Source organism: Schistocerca piceifrons, chromosome 1 (genome assembly GCF_021461385.2).
Source record: "Schistocerca piceifrons isolate TAMUIC-IGC-003096 chromosome 1, iqSchPice1.1, whole genome shotgun sequence".
Lineage (NCBI taxonomy): Eukaryota > Metazoa > Arthropoda > Insecta > Orthoptera > Acrididae > Schistocerca > Schistocerca piceifrons.
Window position 1 is genome coordinate 108,648,640 of NC_060138.1, and position 12,723 is coordinate 108,661,362.

Below are 12,723 nucleotides of genomic sequence, written 5' to 3' on the forward strand. Positions count from 1 at the left end.
CGCCGGCCGGCGGAAATATTTTACAGTTACGCGTAGTACTAGAGTGCATATCATTTGTATAAATAAGGAACAGGAGTGGGTCCAACAATCATCCCTGGGGATCAGATTCTACACAACCAGCGATTCCCCAGAGAGGCACGAGGTCGAAAACCACCAAACTTTGCGGAAGGCTTCGACGCTCGGCAGAGTTACACAAGCCGGGACATGGAGAATGATCACCACGGACGGTAATACACTATGTGATCAAAATATCAGGACACCTGACTGAAAATGACTTACAAGTTCGTGGCGCCCTCCATCGCTAATGCTGGAATTCAATATGATGTTGGCCCACCCTTAGCTGATGACAGCTTCCACTCTCGCAGGTGGTGGTAGGTTTCTTGGGGAATGGCAACCTATTCTTCACGGAGTGCTGCAATAAAGTGAGGTATCGATGTCAGTCGGTGAGGCCTGGAACGAAGTCGGCGTTCCAAAACATACCAAAAGTGTTCTATTGGGTTCAGGTCATGGTTCTGTGCAGGCCACTCCATTAAAGGGATGTTATTGTGGTATAACCACTACACCACAAGCCGTCCATTATGCACAGGTGCTTGATCGTGTTGAAAGACGCGTACACACAAGTGACACCCAATCATCTGACAAAGTTCGAAGTCCGAGAGTTCCGCGGAGCGCCCCATTCTCCTCTCTCACGATGTCTAATGATTACTCAGGTCGCTGATATAGACTACCTGGCAGTAGGTTGCAGCACAATGCACCTACTATGAAAAACCTACGTTTTTGGGGTGTCTGGATACTTTTGACCACATAGTGTACATGCTCTGCAATGTTATACCATGCTGACCACGGTGTTGGCAAGGAATTCATGTGGTAGAGCGTTCAGTTCCTCCAAAAGCGCGGATGACAGCTGCTGTAAGGTCGTTGGATCATGTGGACGTACTACAACACGATTCCAGAACCCATCCCAGTGTGCTCGATCAGGTCCAAGTCGGCGGAAAGGGAAAGCCAGGCTATTAGCCGACTATCGTCCATTTCCAAAACCTCCTTCTACTGCGCTTGTACGATGCGATCGGGCCTTGTCAGCCATAAAAATGAAGTCATTACAGAAAGCACGTCAGAAAAGACGTACTCAGGAACGACTACAGTGCCAGAATGATCTTGTCTGGTGAGCGTACCGTTCAAAAATCTGTAGGCCACTGTGCCGATGCAACATTACGCACCCGAAACTATAAAACCTCGACCACCACCATGTTCGACAGTGCTGAAGGTACCTGTTTCTTATTCATATAATAACATGCCCTCCAAGTATTACAGGCAATTCTAAAATATTTCTATTGCCTGATGATACTAGGTTAGTAGTAAATGATGATGTGTGCAACACTGGCTCTGTTTCAATGAAACAGTGCAGTTTATGCCATACGTTGACGGCTCTTAGAAAGTAAACTAAATCTAAATCACAGAAATACTCAGTTTTTACACTTTCCAACACACAGTTCAACAAAACCCAACGTTTTAATCTCACAGAATGGGTATATGATTAGTGAAACTGAACAGCTCAAATTTCTATGCGTTCAGATAGATAGTAAACTCTCTTGGAAAGCCCACGTTCAGGATCTTATTCAAAGACTTAATGCTGCCATTTTTACTATTCGAATGGTACCTGAAGTAAGAGATCATTCCACTCGAATTTTAGTCTACTTTGCTTATTTTCATTCGCCTATGTCATATGGTGTTATATTTAGGGGTAACTTTTCCTATTCTCACAGGAAATTTTTGGCTCGTGAGCGGGCAGTTCGGGCAATGAATGGCGTAAGTTCTCGAACTCTCGTCGAACCCTGTCCAATAGTCTGAGTATTCTGAATTTGACCTGTCAATACATATGTTCTTTACTGTCGTTTTTTGTAAGAAATGTCAGCCTAATCCCAAGAATTAGCAACTTTCACTCAGTTAATACTAGGCAGGAATCCAATCTGCATTTGGATCGCACTTCCTTAACTTTTGTGCAGAAAGGTGTGCAGTACACCGCTACAGCCGTTTTCAATAAGCGATGACAAGAATTCAAAAATCTTAGCAGTAACCCTCTCTCTCTCTCTCTCTCTCTCTCTATTCGTTTAGTCGGTTCCGACTCTTCGTGACCCCATGAACCAAATCACGCCACTTTTTCCTGTCTTGCACTTTCTCCCGTAGACTTCCAGGTTGGAACACATTGCTTCTGTGATGCCATCGATCCATCTCATCCTCTGACGTCCTATTCATCTAGTTCCTTCAATCTTCCCCAGCATTAATGTTTTTTCCAGCGAGGCGTGCCTTCGCATTGTGTGTCCAAAGTAGGTCAGCTTTTGTTTTAACATTAGACCTTCCAGGGAGAAATCTGGTTTTATTTGCTCCAATATTGATCTGTTGGTTCTCTTTGCAGTCCATGGAACTCTAAGAAGTTTCCTCCAACACCACAATTCGAAGGAGTCAATTCTTCTTCTTTCAGCCTTTCTAATGGTCCAGGTCTCACATCCATACATCACAACTAGAAAGACCATAGCCCCCACAATACGGATCTTTGTTGCTAGTGTTATATCTCTGTACCTTATAACCTTGTCAAGGTTTGACAACGCCTGTCTACCGAGCAACAGGCGTCTCCGGATTTCATGGCTGCAGTCGCCATCAGCAGAGATCTGGGAACCGAGATAACTGAATGTGGTCACTACCTCCATGGTTTCTCCTGCTATATCCCACAAATTGGTAGGTGTAGTTGCCATAATTTTCGTTTTCTTCACATTCAGCATAAGACCGGCCTTTTCACTTTCGTCTTTCACCTTCAGCAAGAGTGTTCTCAATTCTTATTCACTTTCTGCCAACAGGATCGTATCTTCCGCGTACCTGAGGTTGTTTACATTTATTCCAGCTATTTTAATTCCTGTTTCTCCTTCATCTAGCCTCGCATTCCTCATAACATGTTCTGCATACAGATTGAATAAGTACGGTGACAGTATGCAGCCTTGCCGGACCCCTTTCTGAATCTTTATCCATTTCGTTGTTCCATACATAGTTCTCACCGTGGCTTCTTGGTCAAGGCATAAACTCCGTATCAGATGAATGAGGTGATCTGGTACACCCATGTTTTTCAGTACGTTCCATAATTTGTTGTGATTGACGCAGTCAAAGGCTTTGGCGTAGTCAATAAAGCAGAGGTACACATCTTTCTGGAATTCTCTCGCTTTTTCCATAATCCACCGAATGTTAGCAATTTGATCTCTAGTTCCTCTTCCTTTCCTAAATCCAGCTTGTTCTTCTGTTCTTCTGGTAGCTCTCGATCTAGATATTGGAGAAGTCTATTTTGTAAGATTTTCAACATAACTTTGCTAGCATGTGAAATAAGTGCGATTGTTCGGTAATCTGAGCATTCTTTAGAACTTCTATTCTTTGGAATGGGGATGCATACTGATCTTTTCCAGTCTTCTGGCCACTGCTGCGTGATCCATATTTTTTGACATATTGAGTGCAGCACTTTCACTGCATCCTTTCCAGTGACTTTAAACAATTCTGCTGGTATTTCATCATGTCCACTAGTTTTGTTATCAGCCATATTTTCAAGGGCCCACTGGATTTCGCTCTCCAAAATATCTGGCTCTAGTTCTAAATTAACGTTAACATCAGCAGTAGGAGCCCTGTCATGATGCAGTTCTTTCTTGTAAAGCTCTTCTACATATTCTGCCCATCTTTCCTTAACATCCTCTGCTTCACTCAGATCTTTCCCGTTCCTATCTTTTATCATTCCAATTTTTGCCTGGAATTTTCCTTTAATTTCTCTAATTTTCTTATTAAGATCTCTTGTCTTCCCCACGTGCTTTCAAATCGAAACCGAGAAGTTTCCTCATTGGTCACTCTTTCTATTCTGTTCCCGAGTTCCTTGAAAAATTAAGCTGATTCCTACGTTACTTCGTTGATTGCGTTTACTTAAACTTATGGCTTGACTTTTTTGGGTTCATAAGCATTTTGTTTTATCTGCTATTACTTTTGTGTTGTAATTTCATGTACTGACATGATCTTGGGAACTTGGTCTACAGTTTGGTCCTACGGAAGTAGACGTGTAAATAAATATAAATAATAAATAAATGACGAGAGGTGCTAGAAGGTAATGAATCCTGTCACAATGTCGATCATCCTCGTGATTCATATGTAATTTTTGTGGGCAGCCATAACGTTGCATGGGCGTACTGGCGCCCAAATCTTTGAATGCGATGTACTCATTAGCCAACCTTACCGCGACACTGTACTCCTGCCCCCTGTGCGTTATTTCAGGACCGCATTGTGCCCTGACTTCATTTTTACGGCTGATAGTCCGACCGCATCAAATACGGCAGCTGGAGGATCTCTTGGAACGGCATTATACAAGGCAAATGGAATGGCCTGCTCGTTGCCCAACTTAAATCCCGTCGAGGACGAGAGGAATGCGTTGAGAAGATGTATTGGAGCACGTCCACAGGCACCAAGGACCATCCAGAATTCTCAACCGCGCTGATGGAGGGCCTAATGACTCGCGTTGACTTCAGTGTCATTACTGTCTTTTCATAGTAGTGGTTCGTCCTGTTCGTCTCATTGTCTATTCCTTTCAGTTATCTTCTGCAGAATATTGTAGCAGTTCTTTCTATGTATGGACCAAATTTTATTTACCAACTTCACCTGGTAGTGACATCTCAAGTTACTTAGCCCTTACGTTTTGCACACCAGTGTATATTCTTCAATATGCTAAGATACACTGAACCAGTGGTCCGTTTCTCAAGGGCCGGTAATACGGGTTTTGAGTCAAAAGCTTACTCAAAAGCTATGAATTCCACATACCGTGCTAATTAGATCCGTTCTATAATTTTGCTTGGAACTTGCAATTGCTCCATTGTGCTGTAACCACATCTGAGGACAGCTTATTGCTTTTCCTCATTCAAGCATTAATATTTATGTCATTACTGATACCATGTTGCAATAGCATCAAGTCTTATCACACTATTAAATCCTTCCAGCAAACTTACATTTTCAGACAAACACCGCTAGAAACCTTAGGTGGTTTTCAGTAAGCATATCCATACCTACATTTGTAAGACCGATCAGAAGAGCATCTTCTGAGGGCTGAGCTGTTTATCGTTTATCAGTTGCGTCCATCAGTTTCTACTCCATCTGCCTCACTCTCGTAAGCGACTCCTCGATATTCGGAACACTGTTCTATACAGCGAGGAACGCAAACTACTGCATATCTGCTTTCACGGAATTTTCACAGCAATATCGATAGCTTATAAACGAATTTTCCATTTCGTTGCGCACAACTCTCATCGCCAGCCGTATAAAATACCGGATAGCGCATCCTTTATGTTTTCTCTTTCCGTCGAGTCACGTCAAAGAGAGAATACGACTCTCAAACAGGCAATATACCGCTCTTGTTGATCACGGGAACATAAAGCTGTTTCTCGAGAAAATATCCAGAGGAAAAATGTGTTCTCTGGAGGAAATACTTTATATCCTTCACGGACACAATGCTCAAAGGGAACGAGGCGGAGGCACGGAAGCCGTAGAACAACTGGAGTGGACAGAATCACGAAACGCTCAAGAAAGCAGACGTTAAATTTATTTCCGGCCGTGTCGCCCTTTGTAGGATTTTTTCCGTTTTTACTAGTTCGAGTTTATTTTCTCTTATTCTCCTTTTTTACTGCCGAAATCCGTAAATGCCGCGACAAGCTGGCTTCTCCCGCATAGACGTTCTCCGCTCTCACAGCATAAATTTCGATCCACTGTGCTTCGTCGCATGCCTAACATGACGAAAACAACGAAAGAACGTGACCGAAAATATCTGTTGAAACTTTCGGAAGGTCGCTGTTTTTATTCATGTGTGCAAATTTGTCACTGATTTCCTTTTGTTTTGTCTTCTGTCCGGTTTAGTTCGTCGTACTGGACACTGAATAATTCAAAACCAGTTAAAGGTGGACACACGACGGAATCTACAGCGAAGGCAGACGTTTAAGCTTAGTAGTACTCTGTTTCGTCCACGAAAGAAGAAAATATCTACACCTACATCTACAGCTACATGGTTACTCTGCAATTCACACTTAAGTGCGTGGCAGAGGGTTTATCGAAACATTTTCATACTACCTCTCTACTATTCCACTCTCAAATGGCTCGTGGGAAAAAGGAACACCTAAATCCTTCCGTTCGAGCTCTGATTTCTCATATTATGATGATCATTTCTCCCTACGTAAGTGGGTGTCAACAAAATATTTTCGCATTCGGAACAGAAAGTTAGTGATTGAAATTGCGCAAATAGATCTCGCCGGACCGAGCGAGGTGGCGCAGTGGCTAGCACACTGGACTCGCATTCGGGAGGACAACGGTTCAATCCCGTGTCCGACCAGCCTGATTTAGGTTTTCCGTGATTTTCCTAAATCACTCCAGAGAATGCCGGGATGGTTCTGTCGAAAGGACACGGCCGACTTCCTTCCCCATACTTTCCTAATCCGATGAGACCGATATCCTCGCTGTCTGGTCTCGTCCCCCAAAACAACCAAACCAAAATCTCACAGCAAAGGAAACCGTCTTTGTTTCAGTGACTGCCACCCCAACTCGCGTATCATATCAGTGACACTCTCACTCACCCCTACTACGCGATAACACGAAACGGGCTGCCCTACTTTTCACTTTTCGATGTCCTCCGTCAGTCCTACCTGGTAAGGATCCAATACCGCACAGCAATATTCCAGCAGGGGACGGACAAGTGTAATGTAGGTTGTCTCTTTAGAGGGTTTGTCGCATCTTCTGTGTGTTCTACCAACAAAGCGCAGTCTTTGTTTCGCTGTCCCCACAATATGATCTATGTGGTCTCTCCAATTTAAGTTGCTCGTAATTGTAATTCCTAGGTATTTAGTCGAATTGACAGTCCTTAGATTTGTGCGATTTATCGTATACCCAAAATTTATAGGATTTCTTTTAGTACCCATCTGGATGACGTCGGACTTTTCTCTGTTTAGTGCCAACTGCCACTTTTCGCACCATAAAGAAATTCTCTCTAGATCATTTTCTAATTGGAATTGATCGTCTGATGATTTTACTAGACGATAAATTACAGATTCATCTGCAAACAATCTTAGGGGGTTGCTCAGATTATCACCTAGATCATTTATATAAATCAGTTGCTCGTAATTGTAATTCCTAGGTATTTAGTCGAATTGACTGCCCTTAAATTTGTGCGATTTATCGTATACCCAAAATTTATCAGATTTCTTTTACTATCCATCTGGATGACGTCAGACTTTTCTTTAATGCCAATTGCCACTTTTCGCATCATACAGAAATTCTCTCTAGATCATTTTCTAACTGGAATTGATCATCTGATGATTTTGCTAGACGGTAAATTACAGCGTCATCTGCTAACAATCTTAGGGGGCTGGTCAGATTATCACCTAGATCATTTATATAAATCAGGAACAACAGAGGTCCTATGACACTACCTTGCGGAACGCCAGATATCACTTTTGTTCTACTCTATGATTTACCGTCTGTCACTACGAACTGTGACCTCTTTGAGAGGAAATCACGAAGCCACTCGCACAACTGAGACGATGCTCCATATGCACACGATTTGATTAATAGTCGCTTGTGAGGAACGATGTCAAAAGCCTTCTGGAAATCTAAGAATATGGAATCGATCTGAGATCCCTTGTCGACAGCACTCATACTTCATGGGAATAAAGAGCTAGCTGTGTTGCACAAGAACGATATTTTCTGAATCCGTGTTGGTTATGTATCAATAAGTCTCATTTTCTTCAAGGCGATTCATAACGTTCGGATAGAGTATGTGCTCCAAAATCCTACTCCAAATTGAGGTCAGTGATATGGGTTTGTAATTCAATGGGTTACTACTATTTCCTTTCTTGAATATTCGTGTGACTTGTGCTACTTTCCTTTCTTGAATATCGGTGTCACCTGTGCTACTTTCGAATGTGTAGGAACAGACCTTACGTCAAGTGAACGGTTGTATATGATTGCTAAGAAAGGCGCTATTGTGTCTGCATACTCTGAAAGGATCGTGATTGGTATACCATCTGGACCGGAAGACTTGCCTTTCTTAAGTGATTTGAGTTGTTTCGAAACACCTAAGACATCTACTTTTACGCCACTCATGCTAACAGCTGTTCTGGTTTCGAATTCTAGAATATTTACTTCATCTTCTTTCGTGAAGGAATTACGGAAAGCTGTATCTAGTAACTCCGCTTTAGTGGCGCCATCATCGGTAACATTTTCATCGCTATCGTGCAGTGACGGTATTGACTGTTTTTTGCCACTGGAGTACAAAAAACACCTGAAATACTCATCATTTAGACATGAAAACGGCAGGAATATCGAATAGGCTAGGTAGTCATCGGAGCAAATGAATATAGAGAAACTGTAAATGGAATTGTCGTAGGTCAAACTAACCTAGGAAAAATGGTTGAAATGGCTCTGAGCGCTATGGGACTTAACATCTATGGTCATCAGTCACCTAGAACTTAGAACTACTTAAACCTAACTAACCTAAGGACATCACACAACACTCAGTCATCACGAGGCAGAGAAAATCCCTGACCCTGCCGGGAATTGAACCGGGGAACCCGGGTGCGGGAAGCGAGAACGCTAATCTAGGAGATCAGACAAAATCTCAAAGAGGTAACGTGTAAATTTTTGCATAGAAATTTATTCAGAAAGGACATTACATAAAAGAATATACTAAAAGTCATTTATGGCTAATTACACTAATCTTCTGCTATGGTAGTTTATACATATGCACTATATGATCAAAATCTCCCGACACCCCTATTTAATGCGGAACTGGCCACTAGATATGACGAGGACCGCAACTGCACTACTGCGCTGTCAATAGCGATGTAATAACAGCAAATTGGGTCGGTCAGATGAGCTAAGTGACTTCGAAGCTGCCTAGGCGCTGGATATTACCTGAGTAACAAATCCACCGTCCTCTACTGCCAGTATTCATCAGAGACGAGGGTATCGTTAGGAGTGCCCCAGGGAAGTGTGTTAGGATCGCTGTTGTCCTCCGTATACATTAATTATTTGGCTATCAGGGTAGGCAGCAATATGCGGTTGTTTACTGATGATGCCTTCGTGTACGGTAAGGTGTCGAAGTTCTGTGGCTGTAGGAAGATACAAGACGGTAGCTGGCTCTGAATGTGGAAAAATGTAGGTTAATGCGAATGAGTGGGAAGAACAAACCTGTGATGTTCGGTTAACGTATTACTAGTGCCATACTTGACATAGTCAAGTCGTTTAAATATCAGGGCATAACTTTACAAAGCGATTTGAACTGTGGTACGGATGGCGAATGGTCGACTTCAGCTCATTGGCAGAATTTTACGAAAGACTGTTGCACCTGTAAAGTAGACCGCATATAGAACGCTGGTGCCACCTATTCTTGAGTACTGCTCGATATCTTAGGATCCATAACCGTCGGTTTGAACAAAGATATCGAAGTAATTCGGAGGCAGGCTGCTAGATTTGTTTCCGGTAGGTTCAAACGACACGCAAGTTTTACGGAGATGCTTCGGTAACTCAAATGGGAATCCCTGCAGGGCAGGCGATGTCCTTTTCGTGAAACACTATTGAGAAAATTTAGAGAATCGGTTTTTGAAGCTGATTGCCCAAATACTCTACTGCCACCAACACACACTGCGCATAAAGGCCACGGAGATTAGATTCTACAAATTAGGGCTCATACGGAGGCATATAAACAGTAGTTTCTCCCTCGCTCTACTTGTGAGTCGAACAGGAGAGAGAGTGACTAGTTGTGGTACAGGTAGCCTCCGCCACATAACCCACGGTGACTTGCGGAGTGTTTGTGTAAATGTAGATGTAGATATGAATGAAACTCTGTGTTTTGTCTGTTACCGAATGGTTCAAATGACTCTGAGCACTATGGCACTTAACTTCTTAGGTCATCAGTCCCCTAGAACTTAGAACTACTTAAACCTAACTAAACTAGGGTCATCACACACATCCATTCCCGAGGCAGGATTCGAACCTGCGACCGTAGCGGTCGCGCGGTTCCAGACTGTAGCGCCTAGAACCGCTCGGCCGCTCCAGCCGGCTGTGTCTGTTATCAACCCCGTTGTTCGTCTGAGGCAGTTCTCAATTAATGACGCTTACCAGTGCCAGGTGTCGTTTCCATTTCAGCAAAGCTGCTGCATCTTACATTACAGCAGCCAGATTTGTTACCGTTTGATTCGATCAACACACGGATATTATGGAGATGCAGTGTGGATTAAAGTGGGAATCCCGGAGGCAAGATGACGTTCTTTTCGCGAACGATACTGAAAAACAAGGGGACACGCCCTTGTACGGGTTTCCTTTTTATCATTATTCACCCTCATAGTGCAACTGATATATAAATGAGAGACCGCTCAAAATTCTTATACACAATTAGGATCATTATTCAAAGCATTTACCAAAAAATCATTGAGATATTAATTATATTTTGGTACTGACAACAATATTTATGATAGTATAAAAAAAGGAACACTATTTCACTGCGGTACGATTTTCGTTGGAGCCACTGACTGCCCAGGTTGAAAAAAGCGTCAAAGTTCAGACAAGATTCATAAAAGTGTTTTATGCCTCCAGTTTCCTTCCCTGATACTGATCTGTGAAAAAGACAAGTAATTTATTTTACTAGAGCAAAATTATTTAAGAAAGTAGCTCAAATATCTCCGACATCATCATCACGTTATAAATTTTTCAGGAAATAGTAGGCAAGGGAGATAGTGGAGGTCATTCCAAATATCTGTAACAATTTTTGTGAGTTTAAATTCAGTCATTTAGGAGAAAAGTGTACCCGAATGATGAAAATTCAAGTTGTCGGTAAATCGCAAAAGAAGTTTTCCAGATTTATTAACTTACCACTATGCTCGTTTAGAACATTCCAGCTGCATACTCCGTTGTTCTCCTGTTTCCTTATCCTCCATACTCTTTCTCTTCACTCTTTTCTTTATCCTTGACTCCTTGGTATCAGCTTCTGCTGCTGTCTCGGCTTCGGTTACCCGCCAATTATCAATAGCAGTTGGAGCTGAAGCCATATTCCTTCCCGTCTGGAAGTTCAGTTTCTTCATAACATTGATCCTTGAAATTTCACCATCATTGAATGTTATTATTGCATCCATTACACCAATCTTCAACACTGGGTATTCTCTCCTGTATACAGCTGTTTAAGCTTTCATTTGCATTCTGAGAGACTGGGCATACATTTACTAACTAGATTTTTCTTTCCCAGATCCCTATATATAGGCCTAATTACCTTCATTACAGCTAGTGGCAAGGAATGCTTGTGGGTATATTGTATGGCTGTAGCATTGCTCAACCAGTACTTGCACCACGAATCTTTCCCTTTTGGACACAAACCATGATGGGCGGGGGGGGGGGGGTTCATCTGGTGACACTCTGTGAAACCATGTTGCCCAAACACCTCGTCTCATGTTCTCCAAATCTCCTACATTTCTCCTTATTGCTAGTCCATAATACTGAGTCAAAGAGTCAGTTCCACTTTTTGTGAGACGACCAGTATCATCTATATGTTTTCAGTCTGACGGTTTTTTTTCCACTGAAGTCTTTACATTATTTTCTCAGCCTAGCTCCCATTCTTTTCTGTACATGCCCAACACATTCAAGTTTTCTATCAGTGTGTTCCAATATGGTTTGTCATTAAGAACAGTAGTGCGCCCTTTACAGTCTCCATCACCAAGGTAACCTACATACCTAACACCACGACTGACTTCTGATCTTCTACAAATGCTTAGAACTCTTTTCGTTTCCATGTTTCCGCTTGGGCCATCAAAGTTCTTTACACAAACATGGGTGCCAATAAATTTACTTGAACAACCTTGACAGTGCATTGTTAGACATTTATAGTATAGTATCTTACCAGTGTCAATAAATGTGGCAGTTACAACCCCATTCAGAGAAGTATGACCTCTCTTCTGCCTACAGTTCCATCAAATGCTGCTGCAATGTCTGTATTCTCAGACAAGGCTACTGCTTCTTCTGCTGCTCTTTTCATTGAATGTTCACTTACACCTCATAAAACATTATATATTAATTTATTGTATCTGTCAAGCCTCAGTGGAAGTGGAGGCAAATTCATCACTGCACAAAAAGTCTGGGCACCTCTCCGTTCCCTTCCAATACATCGCATTACATAAGCAAGCTGAATATTTATGTCGACTATCATTCTGGTACACTTTTCTCCTAAATGTCAACTATCAGTTACTGGCGATGTCATAGCATCACTGTGCACCTCACACGACTTTCAGGCGATTACTAACCGACATGAAAGACCCTCCGTTTCTGAAATGTCCTCAGAAACGTCAATACTATCATCACAATTGCAGTACTTACATTTCACAGCACATTTTCAAAAGTCTTGACAGCATGTTTAGGTTCACAATAATATTTCCGTCGTTATTGCTGCTCACAATACTACTAGGCTTGTTCTTATTACATTCAGAAAGCGAAAGTCTAGAAGCACTGCCTGTAGACACAGTTCCGCAGGCGACTTTTGAAGCAACTGATGTATATTATTCGGTTGTCTTTGGAACTGGTTGCCGCGAAACTTTCGTTTGGGGCTAAATTTCTTTGCTCTCGGCATTTTTAGCACAGGAAACACACACACAGAAGCAAAACAACACACAAGAACTACAAAACCACACG